The sequence below is a fragment of the Temnothorax nylanderi genome, unplaced genomic scaffold (assembly GCF_030848795.1).
Source record: "Temnothorax nylanderi isolate EJ_2023f unplaced genomic scaffold, tnyl_v1.0 TNYL_tig0244_pilon, whole genome shotgun sequence".
NCBI classification, from domain to species: domain Eukaryota; kingdom Metazoa; phylum Arthropoda; class Insecta; order Hymenoptera; family Formicidae; genus Temnothorax; species Temnothorax nylanderi.
The window spans coordinates 226,927-242,773 of NW_027249306.1; the positions used below are offsets into that span (position 1 = coordinate 226,927).

At 41.9% G+C, this 15,847-nt stretch overlaps 1 long non-coding RNA gene across 1 annotated transcript in view; it reads left to right on the plus strand.

Annotated features, from left to right (window-relative positions):
- The window catches only part of LOC139779837 (uncharacterized), a 46,928-nt gene that overhangs the window by 375 nt on the left and 30,706 nt on the right, over window positions 1–15,847 (plus strand). The gene's annotated exons all lie outside the window — the stretch shown is intronic.

The window sequence follows — 15,847 nt, forward strand, 5'->3', positions numbered from 1 at the left end:
AGTTATTATTTATTCTGGAATTAATATGCGATTTGTCTTATCACATAAAACACTGGGGAGATAATTAATTTTATTTATTCACGACGGAACCTGTCGGTTTTCGGCGACCAACACAGATATTCGGTTAAAACCGCGAAAGTAATCCACGCAACCGGTCGGTAGGCGTTACGGCACGTCGAACGCGGAGAACGTTTCACGCTCATGTAGGTACGTACCTAACGTCGCATCGGGTAAATACATAAGCCGGGGATGCGCCGGTGTGTAATAGAGTTTTGCGTGCTTTGTTAAGCGAGAGGTAGGCAGAGGCTTTTCCTGGGCGGAAGGGAGGAGGAGCCGGCGGGGAGGGGGCGGCGATGCCTGATAATGGTGGTGGTGTGTTGGTGTTGGCGGGGGGTAGACGGCGCACGGGAAAGTTACGCGAACAGGTAACTTTTGATCTGAAAAGTGGTGGCAGGTTGGCAGGAGGATAGCCGTGGACTTGAATGGCGAAGTGCCTCGAGGGCCGTTAGATGCATTTTTCATGTCTCGGCCAAGATATACACCTAGGCACAAGTGGCAAGCGCGCCCCCAAACTCTCTTTCTCTTCTCCTCTCCTCTCCGCTCCGCTCCGCGCCGCGCCGCGCCGCGCCGCACCGCGTCGTCTGCCTCGCACTCACGCACGCGACGTCGCGACGTCGCGACGTCGCCCTCCTTGTGTCCGCTTGGCGGATAACGCTAGTCACTAGCAGCCCCCTCCGTATCGCAGCTCGCTAAAAGTCTCTCGGTGATATGAAGCGTGTATTCAAACGATGTAATTTCTTCTTCTTGTCTCCCCCTTTTGCCCCGCATCTCCCTCGCCGCGGGCGCATTATGCTCGGTTTCTTTTCTCGGAGCTTCTAACTCCGGAGCTTTAAAATTGTTTCTGGCTTTGCAGGCTAGGCCGATCGTTTCGGATCGTCCGGGATTTCGTCCCGAACTCCCCGTCCCGTCCCCCGTCCTGGAATTTATTATCCCCGATAACTTTTCTCGCATGCGAAGTCGCAAGAATTGCCGCTGCCGACCGACCGAGCGACGATGCGGGCGGGATCGTGGGGCAAAAACGGGATCGAGGATAGCACTTTCAAGTTTCGGACGCGTGACGCGAATCGGACTTCTCTATCGCGCGCATGTGTGCAGCATAAGATATCGAGTAGGTCGCTCCTAATGCTTATCTTCGATTCAGTGACACACGTCGTACTCGGACTGGATACAAACAGCTTTCCCTGTCTCTCTACTAAGTTTAGACGAAAACTACGTTTCCGGCTTTATCGCTTCACTATATATCATGTACGTGATATGTCTCAAGTCTATCGAATACTGTTTGACAAAGTTATATAGATGACCTCTTTTAACAACGATAAGTTTGGAAGTTACGATTTATGACCATTTCTCACTTTTTTATTAATGCATGCGATATTTTGTTAATTAAATGTCTAAACTCGTTTAACCCTAACTTAGCATCACGCATCGCGTATACCAATATAATGAATAGTAATGAATGAAAGACGAGCCACTCTACCTCTTATCGCAACAGCTCATCAGGACGTCGTAAAATCATATCGGGCGTCGTGCCAGAGAGCGACCGAAATAAAGAAGAGGGGACGAGTTCGAGTGCGGGGTTAAGACGTAGTGGTCGCGGATGTACCCTCGGGAATTGTTCAGACGGGAGAGGTTCGAGGGGGAGAGGGGGCAAGTTAAACGACTACAAACGAAGGTAACCGTTAGGCGAACGAAGACGACGCGATGAGATCTGCTTGAGATTTCGAACGCGTGCAGCTCTCCTTAACCTCTGCCTCGTCCGCGTTTTTTAACACGAGATCTTTCTTCTCGTTTTCGTCGTTGTCCCTCTGTCCTCTTTTCGTTCCCCATCCTTCCCCGGGATGGCCGGGTTTCCTCCTCCCGGTCAGGTCCCTTCGCCCTGCTGATCTCTCTCGTCGAGCAGTTCCATGGCGTACTTTGCTTGCAAATCAAATTGGACTGGGGACTTTGCCCACCCACACGGCGAGAATTTTTCGACTTTTGATCTTCGACTAACTCGCGATCGATCAAGGAAACACCGGGGAGACACGGGGAAATTCAGTTATCGGACGTCAGCCATCCACATTGACCTTACTTCTCTCTCTTTCTCTCCCTTGTGTACGTAAGTACTTCGGCAAGTACTTATGTTCCTGCTCACCCAAGACAGTGCCCGAAGACGCTCGAGCGCTTCTTTGAAAACTTTAATTGCGATTTCAATTTCAAATTGTCATTGAAATACTGTCTCGTCTGAGATTTCCAATCACATCTCTTGTAATTTTATCGTCTTAAATACAATTCAATCTCACAGGCCGCTCCATATGTTAAATTATAGTGATTAATTTGGCTGCCCTTGAATGTTTCCCAAATATTGGTCGTACGACCGAGCCGTGTAGCTCACAGAAGCATAATTTGCAAATGGAATAACATTCCCCGACGAATATATCAAAATGTAAACTTGCGAGTATTTGAGTAACCTCAATTGCTATCTGCTTGTTATCTTCGTTGCTATTTCTCTATATTATTCCACTTTAATGTGTTTCCATAGAGGCGATTAGAAAACTTTATTCATTCTTTATCTTATCTCTCCCGTAATTACAATCTTCTCATCGTTGGTAAGAATTTTTCACTTCTCGCGCTAATTATTCATCCGCGAATCTCATTCCCTTCGTTCGGATCGCGCCATTCGTCGTCATGCATCTTCAGCTTCCGTAGATTATCTAGGGTCGCGAACGTTACAAACGACTCTTTTCGACGTGCGATCATCTGCGATGGGCGAAATTTTGCCGGATGCCTTCCCCAAGACTCGGAGGATTTGTCGAAGATGAAGAGATCTAACGTCGGCATTAAGACTCCAACTTCTTCCTGGACGTCTTTTCGGACGCGTAACACTGTCCGCTCACTCGAGTCTACCGCGTCGTTTTTCTCTCACGAAACTTTCGACCGTTCTACTTCGTCCGCCTGCACTTCTCCCTCGCACGCACCAACAAGGACATATATGCACCTAGCGCACTAGCACACCGTCCCGTCGATGATGAACACCGACAGCTGAGGAACAATAAAAGTTTTACCGAATGTTCGAGAGGATGGAGGACTCTCTCTCGTATGAATACTTACGAAGAAATATGGCCGAGCGAAGAGGAGAATTCTCGCCGGAAATTTACCCGAGAGATCTTCTGCTCTCCGCTAAAAGTACGTCCTACATAGCCGCTTCCTTTGCCGTAATGTTAATCTGACCGACGCTTCTATCTCGCGATAATCCGGATTGCGTTGAAGAAGAAGGTTGTGGAAAATTAAAATAGTCTGAGACAAAAAACTGGATAAATATATTAGATGAATGTTATAGATTTTACAGTCATTTTTTTATTTTTTTGAGCTATTTATATTTTTACATAAATTATATCTTATAATATATGATAAATATTTTATTTATAAATTATTATATTTGTACATCGAGAGGTTTTTAGGATTAATTTTATCAATGCCAATTAACGCTAAATATAAATTAACTGAGTATCCGAATAAGAATTGTCACTTTTTTTTCGTAATGAATACTCCGTATTCGTTGGAGAGCACACTTTTGAAGTTTGATCCGAATCTCTCGAGGAGGCATTGTAAATCGGTTAAAAAGTATTCATGTGGAATAAGGAGAGCTCGAGCAAGTTTGGAGACAGTTTGGCTATCGTTCTTGGTACAATTGCATGGGAAAAGAGCTCCGAGAGCTTTCCAGAATGACTCCCTCCATTCGCAGAAAGAAGTCTGGCGCGATCTCGGGGTTTAGATGTCGTGCGGCCCGATAAGGAGGCCATGATGGTGGACGGAGGATGGGCGAGACGGTAGACAAGGGAAATAGTAGCGGGGAACAGGAGTCGAGAGAGAGAGGGGGGAGGGGGAGGGGGTGGTACGAGGCACCGGTCTCTATCTATGTTAATTACCGAGGCGAACGTAAATCACGATCGCCCAGGTGCCGGCCGGGCCGGCAAAGTAGGTAAGTTACCCCCGTCTCGCCGCGAGACGTTGGCCGCGGGATAAAAGCCGTAATTAATTACGCAATTACCAGGTCCTACTTAAAGATAAAAACCGTATTTTTCGCTTCGATGCGGCTTACTGACAGCCACATTGCTCTAACCAGTCCCTCGTTTTCTCGTCTCCTCTTCTCTCTCTCTCTCTCTCTCTCTCTCTCTCTCTCTCTCTCTCTCTCTCTCTCTCTCTCTCTCTCTCTCTCTCTCTCTCTCTCTCTCTCTCTCTCTCTCTCTCTCTCTCTCTCTCTCTCTCTCTCTCTCTCTCTCTCTCTCTCTCTCTCTCTCTCTCTCTCTCTCTCTCTCTTTCTCTCTCTCAGTCGCTTCTTCTGTCTTTCTCGTCCTATTTTCCACTCGCGCCGATTTTCGAGTGGCAAATCCTTCTAGGTTCTCCTGGCTGCGAAGGATGCGCGTCTTCACCTTTTCGCCGACTCATCCTACTTTTCTCTCCTTCAACCTCGCGTCCCGCTCCCTACGCTATCTCATGGGCCGCGTATTCCTGCCGGTCTTTTTGTTACACCCGTTTTCCCAGGCATCCCTGATTTAGAGCTCATTTTCGTCGGCCGAAAGCTGTGCCGTTCTCACCCCTGAATCAACTTTGCGCCCTCCACAAATCACCGTCGAACCATTACACTTCTCTCTCTCTCCTCTCTCTCTCTGTCTCCCCCCTCCCCCTCTTTCTCTCTCTCTCTCATTCACTCTTTGTGCTATTATTGTATTGTGAGTACGTTGAGCGTAGGTAGCTTCAGAAGGCGAATGAAAACCTTCGAAGAAAGAATATCACGAAAGAGAGTTGATATAACGCAATCGATCAACGGTAAACAAAAATCAATGAACTACTCGAATTCGAGACACGCTATTTCAACAAAAATAAAATTTATATTTTTTATTGTGATTATAAATATTATATTATAGAAAGTAAAACACAGTAATAATTCTTAAGTCCGATGCAAATTATGTGCCAACAGTATGCAAATTTTTAAGTTAGATTGTATTAGTATACAAGCTTTTTATGTGTTAACTTCAAAGAGAGCGATACATGCCGCACCTACTTTCTTCCTTCACTTTTATCTTTCTATCGAATGTGGTTGGTGATCTGGCAAAAATGTCAACATTACGTATCCTAAATCAATTTGAAGGCATCATGACTCCTTACATGTTTATTGCTCCTGATCGCGCACCCTCCGTCCGAGCTCGCGTTACGGCGTAATATATCGTCGTCCTGGGATCACCATCGTAATTATCCTCTAATGCCAATTCATAAGAGCGTCGGCCATTTTCAAAGCCCCGCACGTAACTCCGGGAGAAACACGGCAGCGGTACACTCTCACACGGATGCAACTTCGGCCACCATAGCAGCATTTGGGCACACGTACACGAACTTTGTTCCTTCTCCTGGGACCAATATACGTGTATCGTTCTCTACGATAAGAGGCCACGAGCAAGGAGAGACGTCTTGATTCCTCTCGCCGAATTTTCCCTCTTTAGCTTTTTCTTTCTTTTTTTCTTTCTCTCTCTCTTTCTCCCTTGCTCCCTTCTTTCCGCTGCGATTTTCGTTTCCGGACAGCTAATCAGCCGACGACGACGCGGCACGATTACCTAAACGGATTTAACGGGCCCAGGACGTTTAAGCGAGGTAGCGAGTAAAGGCGACTGGGCCGGCAATTCGAGATACCTTTCGGCAGCTTCGAGAAAAGGAGAATCGAGCCGGAGACTCGCCTCGTGGCATTTCTGATGTGGCCATCGGTGCGGGCCATGAATCTTTCATGCGTCAATCCTTACTTCTTTAGCTACCCGCGCCTTCTCTTTCTCTCTCTCTCTCTCTCTCTCTCTCTCTCTCTTTTTCTCTATTCCCTCTCCTTCCGCACTCCCAGGTTGCCTTTCGCAGTTCTCTGGAAATCCCAGCCAGCCGACGCTTCGAGTTATCAGTCAGCAGAATCTGTCAATCGCCGGAGTAACGTATTCCAGCCGGCACCACTGCCACAATGCTACCATCGCAGTGATTCTCGTGATCTATTTTTCTTATTCTTCTTGTACTCAGTGTCTCCCCTTTCGCTTGCCTCACGTTCGCCCTGCTCACTTCGTATTTTTATGGGCTTGGACTCACCTCGCGCGCTCGTAGGGGAATTGAAGTTTAATGGGGATTGACGCGTAAAGCCGATCCCCGACTATTTCTTTCAATTTAATCCCGTTTCCTGTAATTCGTGTTACCTTACGCGAGGCAATGCCTCACGTGCGAGGTAATTTTGCTGGTACGACGTAATTGTTTCTGTGCTCTATAAGACGGTTCATCATTATCAAAAAAAGTTTGCGATGTTAATTTTGCTCCGGATTTCAAATAACCGGTATAATTTAAAGAATCCGGGGAAGATTAAAAACCTTTATGGAGAAACATACGTAAAAAAAATTTCTGAATTCTGAACACTTCTTTTCAATGTAAATTAATAGGTTTGAATTAAATTTTACTTTTTTTAATGCAAGAGCCAGCATAAACATCGATGCAATTACTTAGGTTGCTGACTATTTTATGCGAGTGCCAGCATTAACGGCATTGTAATGTTTGCTGAGTGGCGCTTTCCTTACTTGATTTGTATTTTTAAAATCTCGGAAATGGACAAAAAGTTTTTCCTCCGCACGCTCCAAAAGAACCAACGGCCCGTAAAAGTCTATTTCTGTTTGCTAATGCGTCGCGGATTTGTTGCTCCAATAACGGAAGTGCAACGTCTCGTTGACTTCTGAATTATTCAGGCGCTATCGAGCCTTACGTTTTACATTGCCACTTACTCCCCGGCGCTGTAATGGAAGGAATGGTGGGCATTCCATACCGACGCGGACGGCGGAAGCTGAAAAAAGTCACTCTCAATTAAACATCACGCTTTACTTCGGTAAAGCTGTCGGACTTGACCTCGCAACCTGTCGACGATTCGCAAAAGCGTGACCAGCGCGCTTTTGTCGATTGCATATAATTAAAATATTTACACGAACCTGTCTGTATAATCGCGATATTACAATTTATAATGTCACTCATAATTTATGATATTCATTCGTATATTGTCTGTCGTGGAACGAGCGGATTAATATTAATAGCGAAGCGTCATGAACTGCGGTGCCGCGAGTCGAAACAATATGTTGGCGAAACATTTAATCGAGTCGCGCGTCGAATATTTACACATTAGCTCCCGAGCTCTCGTCTTTAGTAAATCCTGCGTACATTGACTTTTTCCGCCGTTAATCCTATGCCATGAAGATCGAGGACTCCCGTGACATCGAGCCTGGCGGTGTCACCTTACTCGGGCTCTCCTCTCGTTTGCTCGCGCATCTATTTTCGTTTCCTTGCATTAATCTCATTACGGCCCGCGAGACGTTGGAGGTGAGGGGTGGGGGGAGGGGGAGTGTCGTCCTCGCGAGAATGTAATATGGATCCGGTCCTACGACGATTCTAATCGCAATTCCACGGAGCGCGCACGAGACACCGACTTGAAATCCGATTCGAATTCGCAAGGGGTGACGAACGTACAGGAGTAGCAATAGGGGCAAGCGCGGGGGCAAAGACGGGGGGGTAGGACGGTCGGCCCCAAGGCTCATCGTTCATTCATGGGGCATTTACTCGGTATCCCCGTAAAGCCGGCCTCTTCCCAGCCCTCACCCGCGCGTCTCTCCGTCCTTCTCGCTCCTCGTGACGGCACACACCGGCAACCCCTTGTGCCTTCTTACATCATTCTCTTGTCCGCCGGAATGGATCGGGATCAGGCGGATATAATATCTTCCTCGAGGATTCATTTTCGAGCGCCGTTGACCGTGGAGCCGTTGCGCCGCGCTGCGCCGGAACCTCGGCGGCGTGACATCTGCAATTCGTCTTGTGTGAAGCACCGTTCACGAGGCCATTATTCTTGAATTCGGAAGTCTAGCAAACGAATCCCCGCAGCCATTGTTTTACTGCGCTGACCGTGCCCGTCCCGAGATTCGTGCCAGACACCCGGGTGTCACGCGTTCGCATTAGCGTTTATGTTACGATACGAAATTATCACTCAACCACCGCAATTCATCTTGCGTCCGCAATGTTGCGCGTGTCATACATTATAATAAGCCAACTTGATGTTTCGCTCGAGATATTTCTACGTCTAGAAACGTTAATCTTTTTGTAAATGTATTGTATTATCAATTGATAATGTTAAATGATAAAGTTATTAAATTTATGTAAGACGTGGAGAAGATGACGATGGAGAAGAAATTGGATTTATATTTAGCAGTGGTGTCCGAGAGATTTCCGATAAAAATAGAAACTTTGTAGGATCGTAAAGACTCCGTGTTTGCGGCACCAAGTGGGAAAACTTTGCGTTTTTCATTTCTACTGAAAAATTTGATGTTCTTGCGTTACAACTCTCCCGCGCAGTAAGTCACAATCCTTTGTACGTTGCGTCTCGTGACCGGCACTTTTTATCGTGGCTTTCTTAACAGCTTGCTGTGGGATTTTAGTGCTTGTAGCGGCGGCTAGAACAGGTAGGTGTAATATATTCCTGGAGGATTCATTTTCCAGTGCGGCTGACCGCGGTCGTCCGCTCTCTCTCTGCAGGAACTTTGGCCACGTAACAACTGCAATTCGTCTTGTGTGAAACATCGCGCCACGTCGTACTGAATAGTTAGCCACCGGATTCGGGAAACCCTTAAACGCGAAATTTGCAAAACGCCATTCCGCCACCTCTCTCATTTCTTATTTTTTCTAATACGACAAAAACCCCAATAGTTTGACGTATTATGTTCGCGCCGGGAATTAATCCGGTTTAATTAGCGCCACACATACGGAAATTGCCGTAATAATTATTGTAAAATATTTTACGCGGGGGAAATGAGATAATGAAGCAATTAACTCGGTAGTGTCAACAACAAGGCATTAACACGGTGTATTTTGTGGTTACTGGAAACATTTAATTGCAAATTTGGCAATAGCTTTGAATGTGAAACAATGAAATACTTTTGGCTTCAAACTTTGTCAGTAATGCGAATAAAATTGATTTATTTCGTATATATAAATATATACAGCAATTAATATATTTATAGAAACAATAGTTATATATATATATATATATACATATATATATATATATACGTACAAACTTTTGATTATCTATGGAGATTAAAATAAAAAATAAAAATTGGTTATTTATCTAGGATTATATTTTATTTATATTTCAATCACACACACACATACAGTTTTTAAATTTGTCTTAATAATTTTCTTCTGTTTTTTAATCATTTCATGTAGTTCTCTATAGATAAGTTGGATTGGTGTTCTATACTTATTGCTCCTTTACGCGGTGAAAAATATTGGGATCAACCGGACGTAATATTTTCTTTTAGGAATCTTCTTCGGGGTAAACTTGCCGCAGTCGGTGCGGCGCGGCGCGCTCGAACTTCCAACGCGTGACAACTGCAATTTATCTTTCCGACCTGAAATTTCGTGGCTCATTATTTACAACTGTATCTGTGCGAGGAATGAAATTCGATAAATGGTCAGTAGTAACGATGAGATTACAATTTATCATAATCGTGCGATAGCAGTATTTATCGCATCGCACACGTTTGGCTATCGATAATTAGAGCAGAAATCTCGATGTGCAAATACTGATTATTTTATAGTAAATACTAATAAATAATTGACTATATGATGTACTAATAATGTTTTAATCAAACAAAAATATATTGAACAATTTGACTGCGATATTATTGATAATATTGCCATTAAAAATAGACTTTGTGTTTAGACATTAATACATAACCTTGTGTAAACTTTTCCAGATAGTAACAAAAATTAACATCATTGTCAAGAGTAATAGCTATCTATATAATATATTTTTATAGCTCTAATAAAAATTAAAAATAAAAATTGTAAAAATTTATGCAAATTTCGAAATATTGATATCTGTTAATGTCAAATAATCATAATAATTTATCATAAAGTTTATTTTATTAATATTTAGAAGAGGATAACATTAATGTCATGAAATTTGTGTTGTCGGATATTTATTAGTATATAAGAGGGTATTAAATTATTACAATAAACAATAGCAAAATATTATTTGAATACTATAGGGTAGGGTACGATAAAGATTACCTATAAAATATATGCGTCATTTGTTACCGTGAAGCACAAAGGAGTTTTTTCGATTTATCGACAAGATTATTCGACGAAGGAACAAAATAGGTGGTTGTTGTAAAGTGTTATAGTTTCCAGGAACGCGACTGGCTCAATTCACCCTACCCTTATTCATCGAAACAAATCAATTCTGGGGTTTCCATGTTTTTGCATTTTATACGAAATGGTTATCAAGCGGATATACTATTTTACCAATCGTGACGTACGAGAAAACTTTCAGATTCTATATAATTATTCTTTTTCAATAAACAGAATCGTTAGAATAGGTTTTGTTAGATGAATACATTAGCTAGTATAGAATGTATTAATTTTGTACATACATTTTTATGATAGACTTTAATAGAACAAATTGAAATTTTATTGAAAAAGAATGTGATAAAGTAACGAAATTTAAAAAAAAAATGTGATGGCGAAAAGAACAGTATAAAGAATCAGTATTACTTTATGATGAAGAATAAAATTTTATTCTTTGTGAATTGATTTTTATGAATGTAAAATTTACTTACGGTAATATCTCTTTATTTATTTATAATAATATCCAATATTTTTTATAATTTATGAAACCATTGGTGGTTCAGTCATTATTAAAAATTCAAATTAATCAATGATACCAATGAATTCCATACATAAAAGAAAGTACATATTAAATCTGTGATTTCAGTATTCCAGAAGAAAAAAATATATATATATATATCATTCCCATAGTTTTTAAAATATGCGAAACCAAAAATTAATTTCATTTATCACAAAGCAGCATCAATGATCAAGAAACGTAATGACGGTAATGCCATAATTGCCATTCTTCTTTCACCGCGGCGCGCGGTACCGAAGATACCAAAAGTAGGAAACTAAATCTTTGTGACTCAATTATTGGCTCCTCACCGGCGATGGTCGGGACGATATGATGAAACCCGGAAAGTGCAACCCCCTCTTCCGTCATTCTCATTGCATCCGGGCGACCGCGCGGTGAAACGGCACTCAGATCGAAGGTTATTATAAATTCCAATCATAGAACCCGATCGATAAGCTGCGAAGCTTCAAAGAAAATTATAAGTTGCGCATCGTGGCTCGCGGGACGGCAAAGGGAGGGGATCAGAAGCTACACGGTGAGGTTAGGGGTGAGATAGATTGGGGAGGGATGAGGTGGACCGGGTCGTAAAGCCATGAAAGCGCCTCCAACAGGATGGCATTGTTGGCAGCTTTTAAAGTTAATAAATTCGTCGGCTTGCTTTACTCTTCCGAACGTTTTCTTTCTCATTGGTTCTCCCTCTCTCGCTCCCTACCCCCTGTCTCTCTCTCCCTCTCTCTCTCACACTCTCACACACACCGATGTTGTTATCCTCGTTTTTATTCGGGCCAGACGAACACGAAAGAAAGAGAAAGAAAGAAAGAAAGAAAGAAAGAAAGAGATTTAAACTTAGTTTGGACGGAAGAACGGTCTAACCGAATTTAATAATAACCCCTCGATGATAAATCAAGCTTATATTTAGTGCCGCGTCCTGCTGTATTAACCATTTCGGACAAGTACTAGCTCCTACCCCCCGAGAGAAGTGGGTAAAACTTCGCTGTGCCGTCGGCTCGATTGTGAGGAAGCTCGTATAAACGGCGCACGGAGGTGTAATCTCATACGCAAAGTTATCCAGGCACGGTATTGTTCAACATATTGCGAATTATGCTTATGCGCTCGCTGTCATTATGCTATATACGTTTCCGTATTTCATTAAGTTAATTAATGCGCGTCATATAGATAGCAGCGCGACTCCGATTCCTCCTATTCACGCGTTGGGCGCGCCTGGCTAAATATTTTGCTTGCATCGGCTTGCCACGGAAAATCGCGCGTTGATAAAACACACCGCCGTTGTATCATGATTACGACTGTTATTAATCGCGCCTCATATACGAAGCGAACCTTTTAATTGGCCCCTCGCGCATTTTCTGATGTTTCTTTATTCCGATTTTGATAGCGTAACTGGCACGTGTATATCTTGATATTTTGTTGAATTGTGACTTACAATTAGTTTAAAATAATATTTTATTCAGTCCGGATTACCAGATTTTGTAATGTTTTTTTTTTCTTTTAATATTTTTTGTCTGTCATTCATATGTCGCGTAACCGCGGTTTATTTATTTATCTCGGGGATGCTTCTTATTAAAATATATAAATTTTTACGTTTTTCATAAATTTAATATCCTATAACTTTTGATTTTACGAGATCCGATGTTAACAATTTTTATCGTGATGTAAATTTCGCATATAGCGGACGCGCGATCTCTCGCTTCCTCCGGCACTTCCCTCTTGACACGTCGAAAAACTTGGCCGCTAACAAACCACACCCATACTCAACCCGGAAGGACCATCAGGTGACCCTACTCGAGCTCCCCCGCTCTTTGTTATACGATTATTGCCGTAATACCCAGGTGGACTTGCCCTTCGTAATCGTAGCCGAACCCCATCCGCTCACTCTTATATGCCGCTTGTAAATTGTGTTCATAGAGCGCATTATGCGTCCCCGTTCCACGAAAGCCACTGCCTCAGGACAGAATATGTAACGTATATATACCTATGCGTGAAAATGCGCGTATCGGGAAAAATCTTTGTTCACATGGATGTGCACCGTAAAATCTTTTTATAGGAAGAATAATAATTAACAATAAGTTGCTTTAACGGACGTATGTGATTGATGGAAGTATTTACTTCTATTTTTTATAATTTATTTTTTTTTTGCTGCAAATATTTCGGCAGATACCTATTCTTGATTGATGGAAAATATCAATTAAAAAAGATGAATTGTGTAATGTGCATAAATATTTTCCATGCGTGCACACGCGCAATCAGTCGACATGGAACTTGCTTGAATTAATTAATAATTCTAAACGCAGGGGCAATTCACCGGCCGGAAATTTTAATTAGAAGACTCCCGTGGGCGACAGATTTCCGCGATTCATACGGGAGTTGACAAAAGCGCGGAATGCAATTTTCCCTCGTTTTAGGATCGTCGAGATGGAGTCTCAAAATTTCACAGACCACTTCCTTCGATTCCCCAGCGAGTCGGCGGCGCCTCGGTCATATTAATATTAATTCGCAGTTCCCCCCGATGTGTCATATGCGTGTCGATGGTAGGTGCGTTACGACATACATATCTTTTTAATAACTTCCCCCGCGGAGTATCGCGACGTGACGACCGTATTACGTCAAACGTCGACACGGCGTCGTATGAAAGTCAAAGTGTAATCGTAAGAAAGTATCGTGTCGTGAGTTTACGTATCGGACGCCAGCGTAAAGAGAAATATTCGGGGTTATATTTCAATCCGCCGGAGTACCCACTTTATGTACCTACGTCTCATCCGACCGGGGACCACGGATGGATAACCGACGGGGCGGTGGGCGGCGCGCGGGAAGGGTTGGAGAAGGGTGGCGGAGGCGATATTTTATGGGTACCGGCTTTTATTGCGCGAGACTTTTAGGACATCTCTTAAGGGAGGCGTGTTTGTAGTATTATCGGTAATGTGGGACGTCATCTCAGGTATATCATAGAGCTTCGTCGTCTTATGAGTCGTCTGTGCCCCGACGGCTTTCGTACGGAGACTCAGCAGCTTTTTATATTCAATTATTTAATTTCATCAGAAAATTACATCAGTTCTTTTTGAACTTAGGGGGTTTGAGTAAAGAGGTACAAGTAGCCAAATAAAAAACCGTGCTGTGTGTATAAAAAAATTTAAAAGAAAATTGATCTTTTAAGGCTCAGTCACAATGAGAAAAATAAGGAATAAGATAAAGGAATAAGGAATAAGGCATGTTGCATCTCACTTTAATGTACATGTACTGAAGTGAGATGCGACATTCCCTTATTCCTTATTCCTTTATCTTATTCCTTATTTTTCTCATTGTGACTGAGCCCTTATAATTATACTATTCTGCATCTATATTTTTAAGATTTGATTTTTGATATTGTTTAATTAAAAACTTTTTGTATAAGAAGATCGAGTCCATTATATTATACCGATTTATTTTGATAAAGATATTTAACTTTTTATTCGTAGACTTCTCAATTGCAATAAATATTTGAAAGAATCGGGAGTATGTTAGTATTTTAACTTTTATCTATAATATACACAGGAGCTTTGTGATTGTGCCAACTGCATCATATTTTATAATAGCATAATTTGAAAATTATATAATATCTTTAAAAAAAATAGCATTTCTTCCAACTCTGTTATTTCGACATATTAGCAATTTTTTTTCTACAATGCATGTTTCACAAATAATATGCAAAATTTTTACAAATTTTATTAATTGTACATTTATATGTTATATATGCGACAGAAAAAACGTAAAGGGTTGTTAAAAGCACTCATAAATGTTTAAGGACACAATAGAACAAAGTTGTTTTTAACACTTTATTATAGGAATCGAATATAAGAAAAATACAAAATTGATATGGTAATTTAATTAATAATTTACTCAGGGAAAGATAACAGTTATACATGTTCTTGAATATTAATTGCGTTCTATCACAAAGCATTACTTCAATAAAGTTTCATCAGAATTGTAATGACTACATTGAGATTGAATATAATATCATCACCTGATGTTATTGCGAATACAAACAAAACTCAGCCGTCTTCGTCGAGGTATCATTTACTTCCGTAACGAGGGAAGGTAGCGAGCGACGATAGGAAGAGAAGCGCGATAGAACAAGGAAGACAGAGGGAAGAAACAGAATCGAACTCTTTCACTGATGCATTAACCGCAGCCGGTGTAACGGGGTACCATCCGCGCTGGCGGCCGCCCGCGGTGCGATAGCTGTTCTTCGCGAACTTTGAATCAGATTTTAATTAAACGAAATTGCGAAATGATATTTCACTATCAGCTATAGGCGTAGACGCCGCGCTACGGCTAGTAGTCAGGTGTCCGGACGAAATTAAGTTTAATTCGCCTTCTTTCCCGGCAGCTGCGGCGGCCAGGCATAATTTTCACTGTAACTTTGCGTATTGCTGCTGCTGGCGGACTTTAAGATGGAATCGCGAGGCCGTGATATATCGACGTCGGAAACGGGAGTGATCAGTTTCGATAAATATTCCGTCAAGATTATTCTCTTCTTTCTTCGTTTAACTCTATATATAGCGTGCAGCTGAGATTTCTTCAGTAATTAGTAAGAGATCGGGTGACTAAGAGGAGTTAATAATTAAAAAAGTTTAATGACCAAAGAAAATTGCAGATGTAAGAGTCTAATGTAATCTTGGACAAAAACAGCACATTTAATAAATTAATAAAATGCAAATAGAATGAAATAGCAGATTCTTTAAATATTCCATGAGCAATTTGAACTAAAATAGAGAAAGGATAATTAACTCATATTAATACGATAAAGTTTAATCACGATTATCTCGATAAATGACAGCAATGCTATCGACGTTATTTTCAACACTGAAACGTTTGTTATGCTGGCAAAATTTAAATCCAGTCATCAATTTAAGATTATCGCGGCAGATTAAATGAACTACTCTTCTAAAACGTCTTATTTTAGTGAACTATATAATTATGTTTTACGATCAATTTCGCAAGTTGCAGGGTGAGCGGAGTCGTTCGAAACTGCAACGTGGGCAAACAGGTGCTTCGCCCGGTGTTATTTAGCTTGAT